Genomic DNA, 19495 nt, shown 5'->3' with positions numbered 1-19495 from the left:
TTGAGTAGTAGAAAGATTTTTAATAATTGTAGGTTTCACAAATGTAACGTATATAACATGAAATATGTTAATGTACATGGAAAGTACATTCATATCTCGGACTATGTTATTCGCTTGTTTACTCTCTAAAATACATTCATATATAAAACATCTTCAAAAAGTTGTTTACTGTTATGAAATTAGGAAAACGAAATTTTTCTTCCATTGCATTTCATGTATACTAGTTTTGTTTTTGTCACCTGATGTCTAAATAACTGATTACAAAGTCGCATTTACAGTTTAACCCTAACAAATTATTTTCTCCAAGCAAGCTTTTAGAATTGTTTGAAAGTGTGCTCCCTTGCGGCGAATACCTTTAAAACCAGCGATTGTAATTCGATTAACGTAATAAGCATTTTAGGTGTGAAATTCAAGCGAAATATCTCTTGTTTAACCTTACTGTTATGAAGTGTTGAGTGTTCAGCGTATCGTCCGCATTCAACGAACAACATCAATAATAAAACTAAGACTTATCTCATATAACTTAAAGACTATAAGATTTGCTATTCATTAGGAATGTTCTTCGTCGTATTCCAGTGAAGTCATATTACTCTTACCGTTTCCAAGGCAGTTACCCTATCATTTATAGATCGTTTATTTAAAAAGCTCTGATGACGCGTGCGTAGTCTGTTCACTAGGTCTGCATGGGTTGGGTGTACCTTTGTGTCTCTTGTTCAGTGTAGTTCGGGTCCTTACTTTGTGACTTTAGGTTATATTTTCGTGTGTTTGCTACCGGACAGGTTCATGTAGTTTTATTGCATTATCATATTTGTTGGTGGGCGGATACGTACGGAACTCTCTGTCGCGTTATGTTATTTGTATATTGTTGCAGCTTTCACCCCACGAAGTGAATAGATGTAATATCACCGCAAGCTACATGAAATGTATGTATTGATTACAGAACAATGTAACATCTTTGACTGGTAATCGCAATTCAGAATCTAATATGGCCTCTGTTGACTACCTGAGACAGAAGCTCCTCACCAAACAAGATTAGTATTCGGGTTTTACACTACAATGACCCACACACAAGCTAGGGCAATCATAGAATATTGAAACTGTCTAAAATGTATCAATCACTTCTGACTTTTCGTGAGTCGATGACTCGACTTGTGTCATTTCCAAACTCCAGGAAATTGATGTACCGAAGCAAATTGCTACAAAGTTTTGAAACTGCAGCGGTTGCATCCTTTTTTAGTCTTGAAAACATTTATTTTCAAAAGATAAAAACAAAACATGTACATAACATTAACGTTCAACATTTAAATTTGTCAAATATCATTTTTAAAGGAAAATACATGAAAAGTCAAACAGTATGTAGATTTTAAAATGAGTTTTTTTCTCCAATTTTCCCAGTGATATGAGAAACAAGGATGTCTTGTTGAGCAATTGATGTTGTTGTGTTGTATGGTACGGATTTGTGTAAGTTTCCCTGGAAGCCAAGAAATAAAGCGTAGACAGTCTTTAAAGCCGAAAAATGTGTTCCTATGTAACTTTAAATAACTTATGACAACGATATTTTCTATTTCAATATCTGCATAATTACGTTGATTGTCAATTGTATTATCATAATAATCCGTGATCCGTGTTAACTCGATGATAGCTATTATATGATCAAATAACGGCGGTAGACTTCATTTCATTGAATCAGATCCTTTTGTTACATTTTTGTCGTTTTCATTTGCGTTCGTCTGTTGGAAATTATTACCTTTCTGCCACCTAAACCATGAGGCTATGTCAGAATAAAGGGGAGAAGAAGCAATGTACATCTCTCAACCGAACACTTACTGCGAGCGAACAAGGATCAAACAAGGAGGCACGAGCTATTCTTTTGTCACTTTCCCTATTTCCACTAAATAAATTATTCAGAACCCCATTACTTTGTGCTTCTATTTTCACATATAATTAGACAGTACGTATATTTGGCTATAAGAGGGAACTGGGACTGGTTAAATATGTCTTTAATTCAAATTACGCCATAAGCAGTTTCATGTAATAAGACTAATCGACAAAGATGTCTTGATTTGTTGACGGTTAATCAGACAAAGTCAGCACCAAAGCGTTTAAAAGTGTAAAATGATTATTTGATACCCGAATCAAGGAATGCGCTAATTAAGGATTTATAAAGTCGGTTACTGCACAAAGTTATTGAAATGTTTTCAATACATGACTACTTAAATGTTATCGTTTTAGCTTGGTTTTTGGGTGCGATTTACTCTTCCTTTAAATCATATGCATTTCTAAGTACTACGAGTACGTCTAAAAGCCAAAATACTTCTTCAGGGTTCAGTTAACAAAAGGCATTTTTTATGCCGAAAATGTAGGATTGTTTTGTTAAACTGCTTTCGATCTGGTTTTACTGAAAGTGCATAGCATACCGCAATAATGTCATACTGTTATAATTTATACATCCGGCACAAATCATTCCTAAAAAGTTGCGAAAATCCCAAATAAAACTTCAATGTTTTTTCCTGCACCAAACTGATTTAAAACATCACCTAATGCACCAAATACAAATACAATGACGTCCCATTCGAGTATCTGCACAAACTTAACCGAATGCAACTAGGTAAATTTTCTATACAATGACGTCACATTCGAGTGTGTCTTCACAAACTAATACAAATTCAACTAGGTACAAGTTCGATAAAATGACTTAACGCTTGAGTGACTCTGTACTTACTAAATCAGATGCAAATTAGGACTTCCAACTTAATAATTACAAGATGTTGACAGAAAAACGTAATCCTGGTAAGGCAATGTCTGCAGGCTTACATATTTATTAAAACAATACTGTGCACTTATAGCACGTTGACATCGTTCAATATATGACACATAGTTTACATAAGCCAAACATCGCGAACTACTCTCTTTATAAAATAAGTTCTGAAGTAACAACAAGGTCCTATATATAAGCTATGATCCACTTACATGCTACAGTAATAACAAAATATGTTTTCAAAGATACACATATATGTATTTATCTTAAATAACCATTTACGAACAAACTAGAATTTGTAAGACACGCTTTTGCCTTTGACATTCTATACAGGTGATTACATAACTGACCGTTGAGAGTCGAAGACGCTGGACTTATGAATCTAGCAGAGAACATTTTTGATGAAATCATTTTTTTTTTCACATGTTAATCAGTTCTGAGGGTTTGTGTAGTGTACTGTGTTAAGCCAGTTACATGTTTACCCAATTTCATGAAGAATTATCAATATCAAGATGAGTATTTCAAATGCTTGTCATGAAGAAATTATTATGTTAATGTCACGAAGATCGCTCAAAATACATGTCAAAAACAATACTCTTAATGTATGTCATAAGCATTTCTCCAACTACATGTCATGAAGATTCCACAAAATGTCTGTATTAAAGACATAATAATATTTCAGTACCTTAGGTCGCTGAGTTGATAAAAGATAAAATGATCAATTTCACAGTTAATCATCTAATCAAATATGCTCTCGGAACATCATTTTAAGAAGTTGATAGCATGTTTAATTAGTTTAAAACACATACTAGGACCAGTTAAATTAGATGACTTTGACATTTTAGAGAAGGTATTACGTGGAGTTTAATGTTGAAAGTATTCATCGTAATGTCTGCTCAAAATGCTGGATTCGTATAACTTTGGACAACAATTTACTTTTATGTATAAACTATATATGATCTCGCTTCCAAAATGTGTTTTACTGCTTGTATACTAACTCGGCGATCAATTGTACATATCTCCATTATTATTTTTTTGCATTTTGACATATAATTATTGCGACAATTAATTCATATCCATATAATACGGTATAAAATGTATGATGAATATGGACATACAATAGTGCAGTCAACAATTGCCGCCACAGCCAAGGATCGGTTTGTACTCAATGACGGACAAATGTTATATCACTGGAAACAAAACTAGGACTAAGAGGAGATGCAAAACACTCATGTTCTAACTTTGATTTGTTAATCATACAGAGGAGTTGATAGATAAATATAGAGCACTCTTTTGGCGTCATGGTAATTGTATATTGATTGTGTGTCATTCTCACGCGACTCATTTTGAAAACAAATGACAGCTTGTTGCATGTAATATGCGTTATATTACGTGACACAAATACAGAATTATAACTAAAATGTACAAATTAAACTTATGACTTTGGTAATTCGAAAAAGATTCTGGTTTGATGATGATGATACATAAAATTCAATTTCAAGCAAGAGTCGCAAATGATACTACTTAGTCAATAAAGGGAATAAGGGTTAACATTAAAACATTTTATAAAAAGGAGAGCATCTTAAGTGATCGATCAAAGCTAACATGGAACTCCTTTTTTTACTGAAGATAAAAAAGTCGAATCTAAAGCAACCTTCTCCTGAATCAAACTAATAGGTTTTAATGTTCATAAACGAAAATCATCAGTATCCTTGAACCATGACAGTATCTGAGTGGGAAGTTGATTGTATTGCATTTCCAAGATTAACAATACAATAAATGATTATACATGGACACGCCCAGTTGTCAAATAGCATATTATGAATCAAGCCTATCACCCAATGATGTCAAGCTGTTATTATGATTAACTACGAAACTTTTCGCTCAAAGTTAGTTTGAATAAGACTTCGATTATTTTCACTTGTATAAAAACTGCATTTGAATATTATAAAGAATACATAAGGGTAGACAATGTTCGCGTAATTTGGATGTTTCGGTAAATATTTGGTTCGTTGAAACTACGCATAATCTTTGTTTAAACTGTCTTAAAAAATACTTGTTCGGTTGATAATTGTGAATCCTACAAATGGTAAAGTGTGTTAAATACAAAATGATGATTAGAGACAAAATGAATTTGATTCATTCTAATATATTATAAACAACTTATGACAACGTTGTATCTTACGTGCAATTTCGGTATACATGTTGCGGTCTTTTGTATTTTGACCATTTGTTAAGAACTAATCTTTACTTCTTAATTTCTGGATTTAAAGTAAGTGTTGCGAATTTCATTTTTTAATAGATTTTAAATAAAACATGTTTTTTTGAATACAATAAAAGCAGAAGAAAAACGTTTTTAATACACAGTTAGTAGCACTACTACCATAGGCTGTCGTAAATTGTGTCTGAAGTGTGTGTACGTTTGTTTCTCTATATCAATGTCGTTTGGGACCTTGCCTTGTGCCTCTTGATATGCTTTATTTTCAAAATTTCGACTAGTGGGATAGTCCATGTAGTTTTTGTAAAAATGTTTAATTGATTGCTAAAATGGGAACAACACGATTCAAATAATATCTTTAATAAATTTCAAAGCAACCAAACAAATACCCACACAATAGTGCATTAAGTTCTTCCCTCCATAATCCCATTTCAGCGGTGAAATTTTTATTTTTGTTCAGGAATATAAAGCAAAGTGGGAGATATGACGTGTATATGTCAGTGGAAGAAACAGGTTTGCTTCAATTTATATAAAAGAGATCAGAAGTGTTAAGTTGACAAATGTTTTGCTGAACACCATTAAATTTCGTCTTGTTGGTCCAGTACTAGGCTTTCTTTGACCCAAATAAACCCAACAAGATACGCAGGTTAACCATGTTTTGAAGACTGTACGAGATTGGATGGCCAATTTAGGATGGAATAAGTGGTGTACGATGAGCTGGTGGAAGAAATAAAATGTATTGTAGAACATGGCAAGTTAATGTTTCCGTTTATATCCTTGAGTGAAGCAAGAACTGTTTCAATTTACAAATTGGTTATTAAAACACTGCAAATGACTAGCACATAAAGCTGTATTTGATCAAGATATTCTTCGCGTGATTGCGAGAGACTACTCTAAACAGCAGCATATGCATATTTTTACGGAATAACAAATGGTGTATATATCCTTTAAGAGATTGACGAAGGACATGATTCATTGATCACATCAGGTTATCTCGCTGCCAGGACTTTTGTTTGACGGATTGAATATGTTCATGCCACAACCAACTGGTTTGATGCCAAAAAGTTTAAGAGATAAAACTTACGCTTTTCAACGTCATTAATAAAAATAGAAAGATGCGCATGTGTATTTGTCTTTCGGGAGAAGATAAGTGATCCGAAATGTGCTGGATGGAATTGTACATCAACCCCGCATTCTTTCGACGTCTGAATGGTTCATATATACTCACTGTTGCTGAAAAGAAACGATAGGGTCGTCACCAATGATGTTTAAGGAAATGTCGTCTACAAATAGATGTTTGATTTGATGTCGTATTTCACAAAATATTTCATGAAGGGAATGTACTTAGATGCAGTCGTTGGAATACCAAAGTTCACATTTTTGTTATAGATGTAATAACAAGATGGTTGACATAGTGTCGTGTCTACCTGTCATTTAAATTGTCCCCGTAATTTCCATTGAAACCTCGCTGGTTATTTCATTACCAAAGTAATTTAACTTATTCCTATTTCCTACTGACTCGAAAATGGTTTGTGCGGGGACAAGATATTACAGTGTGAATAATGCAATTGAAAATTTCAGTTTAGCCGATAACATGATTTATTGTTGCTTCTTATTTTAACTACATTTTGTTTTTTCTAGCTGGCTTGTACAATAGGTACTCATTCATTATTATGCTATATAAAGACAGTTTAAACCTCGATTTTTAAGCCGAAAAATTGCATTGTAATTGCACAGTTGGCACTGTGGCTACTACTATCAGTTTATGTGTACGCTTCTAATTCGAAACTGGCTCTAATGAGATATATCCTTTTTAGGTTTTCAAATATAGGTTTTCCTTTTCGTTACTTCCTTCACATATAAGTTATCAATACGACCAGGAAACAGGGACTGATAAAAGTAATCTTAAAGTTCACGTGCATGCCACTCTCAGTTCTTAGTAATTACACTCTAAATTAATAAATAGTGGTCCATGGATTTCCTGTCTGGTATTCAGACAAATGTTAGCACCAAAGGTCTGGTTTTGTGTAAAACATTCACAATTCTAATTCTGGAAACATTTAAGTTGGTGTTCTCCCAACGAATGTGTTTGAACTTAACTGAAACTGTCAGCATGAAAACTACTGATGTAAATACATTCAAATGAATACGTCTGGCCGTTGACATTTCATTACGTTATTTTCTCCCTTGTCCGAATGCTTCATTGGAAATATTTTACACAGCATCTGCTCTTTAATGACCTGTGGGAAAGAGTATATCTGGCATCGACTAATTGAAGAGGGCATTGATGGAAGAGAAATTCTCACAACAGTGGTATGAAATGAGTATGGCATCGAATAATTGTATAGGGGATTGCCGAGGGAGTAAGTCTTATAACAGTATTATTTTTCTCCTTACGCATGCCTCACCGCTTTAAAAAGAAACTACAACATCAAAAAGTCAAATATCTTCACTGACTTGCATGTCTTTACCGCCATAATGAAATGCATTTAATGTAGTTCAATACTTCAAACGAAATTAAATGACAAGCCATCTAACAGCTCCATTTATTTTAAATTTCCTACGTTGTCAAAAAGAATCCCAACCAATGGTTTCGTTAGAATTCCTGCAAATGCGTTTTATAAAGATTCCTTCAAATATATGTCATATAGATTCCTTCAAAAATTATTTCTGTTCATTAAGTTTATAATTAGAAACATCCCTTTTATACATTTATTTTGAGAATGGATCCGACGGACAAATTTGCTTCAAACAAGCACTCTTCTTGTTTCAGCCTCAAGAAGTCCCTTTTCCCCGTACGCCTGTTTTACCAGAGGTCGAATGGATCCTCTGGTTACATTTATAAATAACATGTACACGGTTTGAACATAAGACAATGATGAGTGCATTCATAAACAAAACAAACGGACACTTTTATTAAAACCACAGTCAAATGAATATATATCCAGAGCACTCTTTGTCGTCATGGTAACTGTATCCTGAGTATGCGTCGATCACGCGCCGCTCATACTGATAGAATGTGGCATCACCGTAAAGATACAATTAACTTTGTAATTAGTGCCTGATGCAAAGCTGTTGGTGTTCTGTTACCAAACGTGTACAGTTATAAGCCAATAAACTCAGAATAAAATCGATAGTGGTTGTCCAATATCGATTTCGTTAATGTTACTTTCGTTAATGTTGCATATTTGAATTGAGGTAACTTACATGTATTTAGTGCGGAATGCATCATTTTGCAACTGATGGTCATATGTTATGCATGTGTTTTGTTGTAATGTTCTTTATTTAAGCTATTTTGACAGTTTAAGTTTATGGAAATTTACACACTGTTTTCAAAAATCATGACTATAGTTTTACACTTACTGATTCTAGGTTTAACCATTTAAATGATCTTGATGATACTATGTATAAAGAATGTATTCCCAAAGGTTTTATAAACTTTCGATTAGTGTCTGATAATAAATTAAAAATGCTTAGTCCAATTCGATTCGATTATCGATAGCAAATAGAGTCCAATTTTCAAAACATAATATAATGTTACCCTTATACGAGTTAACATTTCAATGGACGTAATACTAAAAATCGTTTCGCACTCTCGTTTCCAACAATTACCGTAATTGTTTCTTTTATGAATTTATGTTTTTGTATAATAAAACGGAGGTGGACCCATACGTTTCTGTGTGAGATTTTGTACTCATACGCTATTCTAACCCTGTTCACTGACCGCTTCATGACCGTTACCCTAAAATTTACATAAATATATATTTCAATGTTTGTCGTCCACTAGAGGGTCGTTAAAGATCTATCAAGTCTAAAAATAAAACGATTTCAATTACTGAAGGGTCTTTAAAGAAGAAAAGTGTAGCTCACTAGAGGGTCGTTAAAGATCTATCTAGTCTAAAAATAAAACGATTTCAATTACTGAAGGGTCTTCAAGGAAGAAAAGTGTAGCTCACTAGAGGGTCGTTAAAGATCTATCTAGTCTAAAAATAAAACGATTTCAATTACTGAAGGGTCTTCAAAGAAGAAAAGTGTAGCTCACTAGAGGGTCGTTAAAGATCTATCTAGTCTAAAAATAAAACGATTTCAATTACTGAAGGGTCTTCAAAGAAGAAAAGTGTAGCTCACTAGAGGGTCGTTAAAGATCTATCTAGTCTAAAAATAAAACGATTTCAATTACTGAAGGGTCTTCAAAGAAGAAAAGTGTAGCTCACTAGAGGGTCGTTAAAGATCTATCAAGTCTAAAAATAAAACGCTTTCAATTACTGAAGGGTCTTCAAAGAAGAAAAGTGTAGCTCACTAGAGGGTCGTTAAAGATCTATCTAGTCTAAAAATAAAACGATTTCAATTACTGAAGGGTCTTCAAAGAAGAAAAGTGTAGCTCACTAGAGGGTCGTTAAAGATCTATCAAGTCTAAAAATAAAACGCTTTCAATTACTGAAGGGTCTTCAAAGAAGAAAAGTGTAGCTCACTAGAGGGTCGTTAAAGATCTATCTAGTCTAAAAATAAAACGATTTCAATTACTGAAGGGTCTTTAAAGAAGTAAAGTGTAGCTCACTAGAGGGTCGTTAAAGATTGATCAAGCCTAAAATAAACGTAAATTTCAATTACTCAATATAAATATATGCAAGTTACAACTAAAGAACTATATCCTAGGATCAAGAAACAATATATCAACATTTATATAGGGAAACCTTCAAAGAAGGCGAGGGGGCGTGATAAAGATTCCCCGTTCTATCACTTTCATATTAATTCGATACAGATAGGAGCTACGCAGATTCAAAAGTGTATTAAATTGCTCTGTATGATGTTTATTTTATTTCTCGATATGCAAAATTCAAAGATACGTGGCATTTATGGCTGATGTCGAAGAGAACGGATTTTGCTCCCTTCTAAATAATGTAAAATCCTATTTTTTATTTGCAACTAACTCTCCTGTTCGTCATATTTAATATCATATTGTAGTCATTTTCCTGCACAGGTGAAACAAGCGACCGAAATGTTTAAATAACGTATGGTTAAACGAGAATACCAACTAGATTTGTGTCTACAAATCTAAGGTCCTCTGTTGGCAGCGCCTGTCTTTTATCAAGCTACGTAAGGTGACATGTTTGCAAACATTACTTCCTTGAAACGTTTTAAATAGAATGTCGTTTCTTCCAGTTGACTTGAGAGAAAAAAAATCATCAACATTTTCGTTGCACTAGTTGAAATCGTTTTATATTTTAATATATGACTAGTGAAAATGTAGTGAATTTTGTTCAAACATTTTTAAGCGCATACATGGCCCTAACATGGCAACCATTCATCGAACATCGATATGAAATCGAGGCACTTTATTTTTCAAACACGAATGTTTCTTTATTGCATTTCGGTTGCGCTAAATGGCAATTAATAATTTAATTGGTTAAGGCCAATATATTAACTACCAAATTAAAGGATCGAGGCAGCAGGTCATTATTAATTATCAACAATGACCGGAATTCAAACCAAATGCAGACACAAATACATATTGCACGGATCCATCCGTTGGTCTGTCAGATTTCGCCCTACCAAACCCATTTGCATTTATCTACATACTAGACTTCAGGGTCCGTATTACAGAAGCATCTTATCTTTAACTTTATCCTTAATTCATACAAAAAGTCCTTAAATGTACTAAAAATATCTAAGAAATATTTTAAGTGATATTACAGAAACTTTTTATCTTAAAATATTCCTTAAATGGAGCGATTTCTTCCTTAAATTATAAGGAAGGTCCAAACCTTCCTTAGAAGTTGAGGAAAAATTCTTAGAAGTTGAGGAAAATACAAGACCGAGGAACGCTGATCCTGTTTTTGTCGAAAACTATCGATTGCAGACAATAATACAATCGGCGGTTCACCAAAGGTATGTATTCATAATTAGATACCGATAATACCGTATTAAAGGTTTCCATTATGACTTGAAACGCGAATTGCGTCAGCGGAAGTAAAGAAAGAAAACATCCCCTCACGATTTTTCTGTAAAAGAGTGGTGCACTTTCTTGTTTAAAACAAAAGGATAATACTGTTTTTGCTGTCATTACATCGTTCTTTTATCGCACGAAATGTGAAGCTTCAAGTGGCAAAATATTTAATAGTCGTATAAATACTAGTTGATTAGTATAAATACGTATTCGGATGAGGCTCGGTTTCGGATTTAATTGTTTATGTAACGATGAGTGATTTAATTGTAAGCCACATGTTTGCATCTTTATGTATTGTCTGCCTTGTGATTGTAAATAGGCAGCTTTGATAACGGTGTGTAGTATTGGCATTTAACATCGCAAATTTTGGTTTGTATTATTCTTAATTGTTTCTGCTTTTTCACAGGCTTGTAGGGCTGACAAGTCCAGCATCTCTTTCTGCAAGACACTTTCAGTGACCGGTGGGGGCTGACAAGTCTAGCGGCTAGTTCTAGCCGCTAGACACTTTCAGTGATCTGTGGGGGCTGACAAGTCTTGCAGTAGTTGTGGTTGGACACTTTCAGCGACTGGTGGGGGCTGACAAGTCTAGCGGCTAGTGCAGCTAGACACTTTCAGCGACTGGTGGGGGCTGACAAGTCTAGCGGCTGGTTCTAGCCTGCTGGACACTTTCAGCGACCCGTTTGGGCTGACAAGTCTATTGGCTAGTGCGGCTAGACACTTTCAGCGACTGGTGGGGGCTGACAAGTCTAGCGGCTGGTTCTAGCCTGCTGGACACCTTCAGCGACCGGTTTGGGCTGACAAGTCTAGCGGCTAGTGCGGCTATACACTTTCAGCAGTTGATTTGAGCTGACAAGTCTAGCGGCTGGTTCTAGCCTGCTGGACACTTTCAGCGACCCGTTTGGGCTGACAAGTCTAGTGGTTAGTGCGGCTAGACACTTTCAGCGACTGGTGGGGGCTGACAAGTCTAGCGGCTAGTTCTAGTCTGCTGGACACTTTCAGCGACCGGTTTTGGCTGACAAGTCTAGCGACTAGTTCGGCGAGACACTTTCAGCGGCTAGTTCCATCCTTCCAGTATGGCAGATAGGGGCAATATCCTAGATGAACTTACCAACCAGCAACTTGTTGATAGGTATCGCTTCAACAGGGCAGGCCTCAATTACCTTGAAACTGTGTTTGGACCAGCACTGGAGCCAGCTACAATGAGACATAAGAGTTTGTCGGCTATGGACAAACTCCTTATTACTCTAAGGTACTTAGCAACAGGGGGAATTCAGCTAAACGATGCTGACATGCACAATGTCTCACAGCCAGCAGTATCAAAAATATTGACTGAAGTGACAAATCATCTGTCATCTGCTGATGTTTTGGGAAAATTTGTGCGTTTCCCACTAACAGTGAGGGAGCCTGATGCACAGGTTCAACAGTTTTATGGACTGGCACAGTTTCCAAAGGTGGTGGGTGTCATAGATGGTACCCACATACGTATTCAGGCCCCTTCGGAGGATGAGCCGTCTTTTGTCAATAGGAAGGGTTTCCATTCAATTAACGTACAAGTTGTGTTTGATGGTTTTGACAGAATAACAAATATGGTTGCCCGATGGCCAGGGTCTGCACATGACAGCAGAATTCTTCAGCAGAGTGGCCTTAGGAACCTATTTGATGAAGGTCACGTACCTAATGGTCAATACCATCTTCTTGGGGAGATCGGATATGCTGGGCGAAGGTGGCTACTTACCCCATACCTCAATCCCCAGCCTGGTAGCCAAACAGCATACAACAGGTAAATGTAATTATTCTGCATGACTTTGATATAGTAAACAAAGTGAACAATTATTGAAACATTTGTCAACACTGAAAGAAAATTGTAAAAATTAAACATGTAATAAGGTGATCTGTAACACTAGAAGCTTTCACGAGACATAACTAAACCTATTTCTTCGTCAAAGTAACGAAAAACAACAATGCCCTCATTATTATTTTCTTTCGGAACTCCTTTGAATACACTGATGCATACATGTTCTCACGGTGCATTTGCTTTGATATGGCAGTGGTAAGAAAATAATCTTATTTACACTCGTCAATGAATATGTAATGATATATATATATATATATATATATATATATATATATATATATATATATATATATATATATATATATATATATATATATATATATATTAGTTTTTTTCAGATCCCATAAAATTACTAGAGCCAAGGTGGAGAGAGGCATAGGCCAACTTAAATGACGATTCGGTGTTCTCCATGGTGAAATTAGGATGCAGCCAGAAAAAGCTTGCAGGTATTAGTAATATGCAAAACAAAAATTGCATAAAAAATATACTTTTAAGTTTCATGCACTTTTTCAAACAAAAACAAAACTGATGTATGGGCATGTGGCCATTGTCAGAAGAGTAGTTCCTAATGAAACAATGAACATGTTTGGCCCAGGAACTTGATGGACATGTTGATCATGGGTAGGTGACCCTATTGATTTGGAGGTTTATATCAAACGTTTTATGGTGGAATTGAGCTGAAAATTTTAGCTATTGTGTCTTAGACAAAATACATAGGGCAAAACTTTCAGGAAAGTTTTTAATTAAAAAACGAGCAAGTATTTGTGTAAGCTTAATTAAAGGAGCATTATTGGTACAAACATAAGCATGACACAGAAAATTTACTGAACACATACTGTTTTATGCAACTCATTCCTGCATTTGTTATGTCCAGCAAATTTACAGCATAACATGTCAAACATACAACTCATGAGCTCACTGTTCCAGTTATATATATATGTAAACATATGTTAAATTAGAAAATGAAAACAACCTTTCACCGGGTGCATTAACCCTCTTAATATGATTTAAGATTCAGTTAAAAATGATTTCTTTTTACATACAAACACCCAGTACTGACATGTATTTACTATTAAACACTCTGTTAATCAAATCCTAATACATTGAAATAACCAAAAAGCACTTAATACTGTGTTTAGACAATGTATGGAGCCTTTTTGTTTAATGTTGTTGAAAGAACCCTTTCAAATTTACAAAATTAAATTGACAATATTTGTAAATTCAATCCATTTAAAAAACACATTTATGGTATTATTATTATTTTTGGTCAGTGTGGTTTGTTGATTTCAATGTTTACTTACATACTGGATTAACAGACATTTTCTGAAACAATATCTGAATATACAGCTGATTTTTTCATATTATGTTTTAATACATTTAATTTTATTAGATTCAATACATAATATGAAACAGCTTTGTTTCAAATTATTTATTTTTTTGCTCTTTTGTGTTGCAATTTACTGCCTTCTAAAGGCTGTTTACCCTCGTGTTATTCCCCCCCCCCACCAAAATCATATATTTTTTCCAATTTTATTAATGAAGGCTACTTTGATAAATAAAAAAACAATGAATTTCTTGAAAATGAACAAAATCTCTACAAGACTTACTCTTTCACAGGATATCGATTCATAAAAAGGTAAAAACATGTATATTTGCCATTACTTAAGCCAATGTGACCTGTTTATTTTTCCCAAAGTGAACCTTTTTTCCAAATTGCAAGGCACAGGCTGTAAAAATAATCTCCCAAAAAATCACTGAAATTCTATACTAAATAAAGTGTATCAATTCATTAATTCAAAAACATTAAAGAAAACAAGTTATTTGCGGTGATAACATAATTATTCTGAAATTGAACAGTAGTGTTCTTAAATTTCTGAATAAGAACATTCCTTTGTTTCTCTAAATTACAGAATTGTTCTGACCTGCGCTGTTTTGCACAATATCTGTAAAGCGCGGAACATACCAATGCCAGACGTGATTGATGACGGCGGCAATGCTAACAACATGGACAACAACATTGCTCCTCAACATGGTATGCAGTACAGAGATTACTTCGCCAACACCTACTTTTAAGCAGTACATGTAAGTTTTTTTATTATATCCTCTATAAAGATATATAGAGATTAACCGATGAATTGAAAAGGATATTTCAATAGGTGAAATAACATTTTGATACCATTCTTTATTTTTTTAAATTTTAGCAAGCTCCTACTGAAAGGAAATGCAAATACAAAATGAACGTGCAAAGTGCTGGTACACACTTTTTATGATGTCAATTCTGAAATGACATTACATTTGCCTAAATTTTGGCCGGTTGCCTGAAAAACTTCCAATAAATTTTAATTATTTTATCTCATATATTTATGCATATAATAAAAGAAGTGTTGATTTCAGTGTAAGATAGCAAAATATTTAACATTGTAAACCCAGAAGCCAATATTTCACAGATGAGCTACACCACTTGTGAAATAGAGATTTTGGTGGTCCGTGAAATATATTATGATCTTATACCTGAACATTAAAAGTACAAATGAATCCGAGGCTATAATCATTCTTCGCCAAGCTGTTTTTTGAGCACCCTGATCTGGAGCCGTAGCTTCTCTTCCCGCAAAGCTTGCATCACAGTATGGCAGGAACAGGTGCAGATCACTGAGTCACTGCTGCAAACAATAAGTCAGTTTTAATTACAAGTATAAAAAGAAACTTGAGCTATCACTAAAGGTGATTTGAACACCCCAAACAAAGTTACCACAGAAACAGGTTTGCCATATAAGTATAAGCATTTTGTATAAAGTTTCATTCAATGCCATATTATAAGTCAACTTGGTACTGATAAATACAGTACAAGAATTGATTGTGGCACTTTCGTTTACTTTGTACTGACATAAACAGTTCATTTATTAACAGTGACAACTCTTATCCTTTGTTTTAGATTGTGCCATGGCCTGAAATCATTGGATGATGTACTGATTAAAACTTTACAACTTCATTTTATAAATAGACATTACTTACACAGTTTGCAGTAAAATATTTGGCATGAATGTGTTACTTACATGTTGTATGTCTCACTGGTCACATTAAGGTCTGTCACCATCTGAACTGGGCTGAAAGAAAAAAAAAGATTTCATTACATTAAAAATGAATAGCTTGAGAAAAATGACTTATAATAATTATATTGATGTATGAAGAACATAAAAGCTGCAAGTTTTAACCACTACTGAAATATAATTGTACTTCATTGTATACCTGTAAATTGTAACCAAGTCTTCACTGGCACTAAGACTTGCATTGGAACTGGCAATTTTCCCCATGTTGATGCACTGTAATGGTTTTAGGAGATTTAAATACTTGGTACAAATAATAAAATAAAGATATCATTTACAATTAAAGTAGTTGTTAAAAATAACACACAATAAAATTATTGCATTTTAAATTTTGAATTTGCATTCTCAGCTTTTCACGTAACCCTGTTGTTGTTGTTCTTGTGGCCTCTTCCTTTGTTCACTTGAACTAGATATAAATTTCCTATTTGTTATATATAGTGATAGCTTTCATCACAATCTAAACAGAAATGTGTTAATATGAGATAACTGATAATATGTATAACCAGTTTACATATTAACTTAACTGTCAGTATATTTGCAAATTGGTATTGTTTCTTAATCCTAACATTTATTTTAAAAGTTGCTTTTTTTATAGCCATACTTTTACCTGTTTAGATCACTCCCATTAGTTGTGGAAATGCCTGTGGACACAATGAAAAGATATAAACAGTTTTCTGATTTATGAATGCAATGAAATTAAAATGTTCAGTTTGTGATAAATTAAACATTTATGAAAACAGTTTAATCAATCAAGATGCATTCACTACCTGAACAATTTGTTAAAAATATGTACCTTCATTCTTTTTATAAAAGTTCTTTGTATGTACAGTGTTAATGCTTATTAATGTTTCATCTATGAGCATGTGCTGCAGGTGAACAAACAAAAAATGATAACCCCAAGAGTTATTACATGTCATTAGCTTTATTTATTTAATCTTTACAATTTTATAAGCAATAACAAACACTTGAATAATTCTATAAAAATCTTAATCTGATGCACTATGGAAACATGAATAATAAGAATGGTTCTAAAGTTAAGGTGTCTGCAGCTCGCTTAAAATGTTAGAGGCTAGAATTCAACACTGTGAAAATTCTCATATCTGATCGTAACGGAAACCAACCCTGCTTTTACATTAGAAATAGGTAGCAAGAAATCCCTGTTTAATGGTAACAAAAGCAGTATCTGTTTCACTCAATATGGGTGGGAGGTAACTATTACAGCTATACATGCAACGATTAATGAGTTTACTTGTTGGAGGGCAGCTGTAGAAATCCTGAGTCCATGGGCATTCCAGCCTGGCCGGATATTCCAATTAGGCCGCATGCTTTTTTTCCAACTACAGAAATTACAGCATCTGTCAAGAGACCAATAGTCCCAGCATTAGGTCCACCACCTGGAATAAGTGCAGTGTAAATGATTATCATTGTGGAACATAATCGAAAAAATGGATGAGCAATAGCATTTCCATGTATTAAGATTTTTTGATACATGATCAACTGTTGCAATATTAAAATGATAAATTTGCAAACACATGACATATGCTTTTTCTTACTAGTGTTATGAATGTATAAACAAAATCGAAAACAAAGGTTCTTATGAAGCGTACCGAGTTTAATTTGAAAGAAATAAGCATAAATCACGGTATTTCTTCTTTATGAGACTATAGTAGACCATAGTAAATCTTTAAGAAATCACCAATCAGTAATATTTTTTTGCGCTTTCAGCTATTAAATATACGGTAAAAATCATGTTATCAGTATTTATTTTTTTCCATATATTCATTATTTAGTAAGTAGTTAAAGGTTTTTCAGTCAAAAGTGATGTATGTTTTACATGTGAACGTATTGATTTTGAATAAGTTTGTCACTTTAATTATATGACACACAATATGAAGAATAAAAGTTTATATAAAGAAAAACCATTTTGACAGCAATTTTATCTATAAACTGCATTACTTTTGTGTACTGAACATAGAATATGAATAGCAACAAAAATACATTTAATGAATTTAATGAATTATACCAGTTTTTTGTTGATTTTGGATGTACTCTTGGGAAAGTTTTTTATGCCGCTGCACCAAGTTGTCCCACTTCTTCAGAAGATCAATGGATGAGCGTGGGAACTCTGATCTAGCATTGTACATCTTTGGTATGGTCTCCTCCCACATGTGCCGCTTGGTTTTTGTTGTAATAGCTTAAACACAAACAAAAAAAAACAATAAGAATAGGTGAGTCTGTAGCTCTTCAAAATGCACTCAATGTGTCTAAATTCAAAAACTTGTAATACAACGCCAAAAAAATTGTATGTGAAAAAGTTTTGATACACACATAAGATCACACTAGTCTCAATATTTCGACTGTTCTGTCTGTCTACAAACCACAGGGGCAGGGTGTGTAGTTGGAATTTTTATTATCTTAACTTTGTATATTACAAAGATAACAGAATAAAAATTCCAAAAAAACATTGTTTTTGTAAGTTATCAATAGTAACAAGTTCACCATCATTATAAATGAGACTGGGATTTTAAAAAAAATGGGGGAGCGTGGTCAAAGGGGTGTGTCAAAACAACAACGCACTCTGCTGCCTCTGTGATACAAACATGTATACATGCAATTTGGAAGTAAGTTATAATTTTTGCGATGATTTATCACTAGTCCTTTAGTATTCATTCGTTCTGTTTCGTCCCGTCAGGATGCAATATTGTAACAGTTGCCGTCAGTTGGCACTGACTACTGCTTAGATATATTTTAGTTGTACAAATATACTCACAGGGTGTGTGCTTGTTATGCACGTATTGGTAACGGGTTAGATTGTGTGTCCCGCTTGGTCCTCCCTTAACCTCTGCCAACAGCATACAATCATGCAGGGAAAAATTGGGAGAACGTTTCTTGACATCTTGTTTCTCCATATTTACAAAGGTAAACAAAGACAAATGCCGTCTGCACGATATATTTAGTGCGCACTTCCTTATTCCGGTTCTATTTTTGTGCTGGAAAATACCGGAATTCCAGCTTCCGGTTCTATATTTAGTTGGCGAACTATTGGAATTCCAAAATCCGTTCTATATTTAGACACGGAATTACCGAAGTTCCTTAGAAACGCGGATAGATATTTTTTAAGGTTAAAAATACAGATAAGGAATATTTTACGAAAGATTTCCTTAAGATTTTTTAGGAATACTACTTAAGAAAATCTTCTTTTTTTTCCTTACCTAAGGAAATTATTCAAGGATAAAATATTACTTAAAATAAATATTAAGATGCTTCTGTAATACGGACCCAGGGCATGCAATTATGTCTGCTGTCTAATAGTTCGCATGCATATATGTTGTAATTGGGATAAATGCATCAAATAATGCTACGCACGATCCATGTCAAGCCCTTTTTCTGCTGCAATAGTTTGCGTCTAAAGCTATAAGAGCGTATCTATATATATAGCATAAATGAAATGCATTTGTCTAATAGTGTTAATACATTGTTCAATTATAAATACAATTGGCACAAAATGATATCTCATGCTAGCAATTTCTTACCAACTGTTTTAGAGGGGATCAGTGAGTATTGGAAGAAATGTTATTAGATCCTTTTAGGCTTCACGAATGTAAAGTATATT

The 19495-nt window shown here is 33.9% G+C and overlaps 1 pseudogene; it reads left to right on the top strand.

Annotated features, from left to right (window-relative positions):
- Positions 1–11996: 11996 nt before the first annotated feature.
- Positions 11997–16405, top strand: LOC128240931 (putative nuclease HARBI1; annotated as a pseudogene).
- Positions 16406–19495: the final 3090 nt, after the last annotated feature.

The sequence above is a fragment of the Mya arenaria genome, chromosome 7 (assembly GCF_026914265.1).
Source record: "Mya arenaria isolate MELC-2E11 chromosome 7, ASM2691426v1".
Classification (NCBI taxonomy): domain Eukaryota; kingdom Metazoa; phylum Mollusca; class Bivalvia; order Myida; family Myidae; genus Mya; species Mya arenaria.
Note: the sequence above shows the minus strand (reverse complement) of the source record. Positions and strands in the feature narration are given on the sequence as shown.